A 4,825-nucleotide genomic window follows, 5' to 3' on the forward strand; every position below is an offset into this window, starting at 1 on the left:
CAGAATTTACATCACGGCGTATACAAAACACATAGAGGCAAATTTATCATACAATTGGTTCGTTATTTCTTAATTGATTACCTTCAGGTAAATATTTCCCCACAGTCTGACACCGTCTTCACAATTACTTTTTTTCCAATAGTATTTTTTATGTTCTTTTTTCCTTAGATCTTATACGTATTAATTCAAGAATTTAAACGGAAAGAATCGTAATGCATATATTACAGAATCGTCTAGACCTTGGAGTACTATTGTATCGACCAAATTCAACTAAAAAACAATCACGGCACAGGTTCACGTATTTTAGTTATAAGAATTCTACATTTTAATGACTGATATACTTAGTTAATTAACATGGTAAAGTAATATTATTAGTAAGGTGTTTAGATGTTGTCAACCTTAGTAAAAAGTAAATAGTTATATCTTGGTAAAATTTGTCATTGGTTCTCTTTCCAATACATATCCGAAACCAAATGAAACAAAAAACATTTCTTTTTTTTTTCTTTACAAAATTAACACATTTCACACCATATGATTTCTCGTATTTCCATATCTAAAAAAAGTCATATGCACGATTCAAAATACAATTTCCTGACGTAAGTAATTAAAACAGATATCTAGTTATTCCCTAAATTCCTGTAACATTCAAGTGGAAAATGATCTAGTTTACAATATATCATAAGAAATGTGTACGAACCTTTTCAATATCATTTGCTTTTGGTGATCCCAATTTCTATCATCTATCGTTACAAATGATGCCAACACACCTATCAAACGGCGGAGTATATTCTCAATATTGAAGCTCACATTTCTACATTTTGTAAACATTGCAAACATGCAGTGCTTTTCTACCTTGGTTAGAAAGCGGGTTTAAACATTGTTAAATTTGTTATCAAATCTTAAGTTTATCCCTAAATATGTAAATTTATTAACACAAACTTTCGTATTTTCAATATTCTCAGCGAGCTCCCATTTTTTATATTATCTTTCTACATTATTGAACAGATCTGGTAATCCCTGAACAGTCTCTGAAATAATACGATATCGTCAGCATAAAACAAAAGGAATAGACTGAAGTCTTGAAACCCATAATGCGAGTCTCAATGTGTTATAGAAGTGTTTCAGAATCGTTGAAATACGAAGAAAGTATCGATGACAGAATTTACACCTGGAAGAGACCGAACCTCGTTACAGAATAAAAGAGTGGTCTCCTTTAAGGTTTACACATGATTTCACTTTTAATACGAAGACTTAGTCGAATTTAAAAGTTTTCCTAGTATTCCTAACTTTCTTAGTTTAATCCACTGATTAATACGATCAACACGGTCAAACATGTTTTTGGAAATCAACGAAACAGTTGCATATAAAAGTTTGTTGTTACCGAAAAAAATTGTAGTAATAAAACTAAAAGCATAAACAACATCAATTGTACTCCGTCCAGAATTCAGTTTAGATGTAAATGTATGATTTGCAAAGACAGCTCATTAAACTTATACCTCGGAAATTATTTGAACTGGACTTGTCACCCTTCTTGTACTCTTGAGCAATAACCACTCTGAACCACTCAACAGAAAAAAATCCCGAATTTAAATTATTTGTTAAATTTTTCTCAACTTTCTCTAAAAACAAGCATGTAAGCAATTATTTCAACGGTAAATATGTGTGAGCGCTCTCGGCCAGTGAAAAGCATATACATGTCCACTTGTACGGGGGCGTGGTCTGATGACATCTTGAAATTACCATTGATCAACTCAGTACCGATGTAAATAAAGACGGACTAAGAAAAAAAAATCAAAAACTGTTAAGTGCGATTGAGGAATCATAAGTTGCATGGTCGTCTGCTAGTATTGAGGAATGGGAAGAATCTGCAGTCAAAATGTGCTCTGATGCAAGAGTGTTTACGTCATTGATTGATGCAACCGACCATTTAAATGACATAGAAATAAGAACAAATGCACAATTTTATACATCGAAAAGACTTTTGAATTTCAATACGAAGTGTAAGTAGATATTTTGCATATTCTTTTGTTCCTTGGGGAGTTCACGATGGGCGCTATTGAATTTTGATAAGTAATAACTGTCAAAGATTGATATGGACCGACTTTTCCTCTCGTTGAAAACGTTTTAAGCCTATCATTGATTGCATTTTAGCCACTTAGATATTCGTTGAAGTATTCATTTTATTTCTTATTTTTGCATGAATTTATGCATGATAGTATTCTTATATCTTATCGCAAGATATCGTTTATTTCAACACCCGGGCGTGTTCACCTCCCATTTCTTAAAAGATATGAAAAAAGGTAACATTGTTAAGATGGAAATGTAGTGACCGGAAAGCTAAGTGGGAATCTAATTGATGTTTCAGTTATTTTTCAGTTATAAGCTGTCTTGTTAGCCAGTGCATGAGGATATAAATTTCATAGCTGTCAGGGCACCTACCTCGGTTAACGTGTGAATCCGTCAGATAAGGTTAAGGGAGTTTGAACTATATATATTTCACGCATGTTTTCAAGATAATTAATTGATTGTTTATTTGTCATAGAAAGGTATAATGATAACAACCTTCGCGCATCTAGTCAATTCCATCGTAAGCCTCTGAGCTAAACAAACATGACTACGGTCACATGTACTGCATTGAGAGTAACGAACAGGTAGGCATCAAGACGCAGTAACGTGAAAGTATTTGATACACTTTTGAATTAGTTATCATTTACTAGTTTTTTTTTTTTTAAATGAAATTTCATCAAACATGAAAAATATTGCATCATGCACTCATATGCTACCTTCGATCGTCTCTCCATCAATAAGTTAATATGGTTTAAGCAATTACTGTAAAATTTAAAATAAGTCAATAACTTCACCAAAAAAGAAACTTTCGGTCTTATATGCGAACATTATTTGTCATTTTCTGGTGTTAATGGGGATACAGGAATTGGTGTAAGAACCAGTGCAATTGCGGTCAACTAAAGATCAGTGCATAAAAAATGAGAAAAAATAGAAACAATAACTCAGTATATATAGGGAATGTCCATTAGCCGGATAGGAACAATAACTAAGGGATAGGAACAATTAAGGATATATAAGGGATGTCCATTAGGGGGATAGTAACAATAACTAAGGATATATAGGGGATGTCCATTAGGCGGATAGGAACAATAACTAAGGATATCTAGGGATGTCCATTAGACGGATAGGAACAATAACATTAGACGGATAGGAACAATAACTAAGGATATATAGGGGATGTCCATTAGACGGATAGGAACAATAACTAAGGATATATAGGGGAGGTCCATTAGACGGATAGGAACAATAACTAAGGATATATAGGGGATGTCCATTACTAAGGATATATAGGGAACAATAACTAAGGATATATAGGGGATGTCCATTAGACGGATAGGAACAATAACTAAGGATACGGATAGGAACAATAACTAAGAATATATAGGGATGATGAACAATAACTAAGGATATATATGTCCATTAGACGGATAGGAACAATAACTAAGGATATATAGGGGATGTCCATTAGACGGATAGGAACAATAACTAAGGATATATAGGGGATGTCCATTAGCCGGATAGGAACAATAACTAAGGATATATAGGGGATGTCCATTAGCGGAGAGGAACAATGACTAAGGATATATAGGGGATGTCCATTAGACGGATAGGAACAATAACTAAGGATATATAGGGGATGTCCATTAGACGGATAGGAACAATAACTAAGGATATATAGGGGATGTTCATTAGACGGATAGGAACAATAACTAAGGATATATAGGGGATGTCCATTAGACGGATAAGAACAATAACTAAGGATATATAGGGGGTGTCCATTAGGCGGATAGGGAGAACAACTAATGATATATAGGGGATGTCCATTAGACGGATAACTAAGGATATATAGGGGATGTCCATATAGGATATACAATGTCCATTAGACGGATAGGAACAATAACTAAGGATATATAGGGGATGTCCATTAGACGGATAGGAACAATAACTAAGGATATATAGGGGATGTCCATAAGACGGATAGGAACAATAACTAAGGATATATAGGGGATGTCCATTAGACAATAACTAAGGATAGGATATATAGGGGATGTCCATTAGACGGATAGGAACAATAACTAAGGATATATAGGGGATGTCCATTAGACGGATAACAATAACTAAGGATATATAGGGGATGTCCATTAGACGGATAGGAACAATAACTAAGGATATATAGGGGATGTCCATTAGACGGATAGGAACAATAACTAAGGATATATAGGGGATGTCCATTAGACGGATAGGAACAATAACTAAGGATATATAGGGGATGTCCATTAGACGGATAGGAACAATAACTAAGGATATATAGGGGATGTCCATTAGACGGATAGGAACAATAACTAATGATATATAGGGGATGTCCATTAGACGGATAGGAAGAACAACTAATGATATATAGGGGATGTCCATTAGACGGATAGGAACAATAACTAAGGATATATAGGGGATGTCTATTAGACGGATAGGAACAATAACTAAGGATATATAGGGGATGTCCATTAGACGGATAGGAACAATAACTAAGGATATATAGGGGATGAACAATAACTAAGGATATATAGGGGATGTCCATTAGGCGGATAGGAACAATTATGTCCATTAGACGGATAGGAACAATAACTAAGGATATATAGGGGATATATAGGGGGATGTCCATTACGGATAGGAACAATAACTAAGGATATATAGGGGATGTCCATTAGACGGATAGGAACAATATATAGGGGATGTCCATTAGACGGATAGGAACTAAGGA

Source organism: Ylistrum balloti, unplaced genomic scaffold (assembly GCF_031769215.1).
Source record: "Ylistrum balloti isolate Yb309-2 unplaced genomic scaffold, AGI_CSIRO_Ybal_v1 Utg372188, whole genome shotgun sequence".
NCBI lineage: Eukaryota > Metazoa > Mollusca > Bivalvia > Pectinida > Pectinidae > Ylistrum > Ylistrum balloti.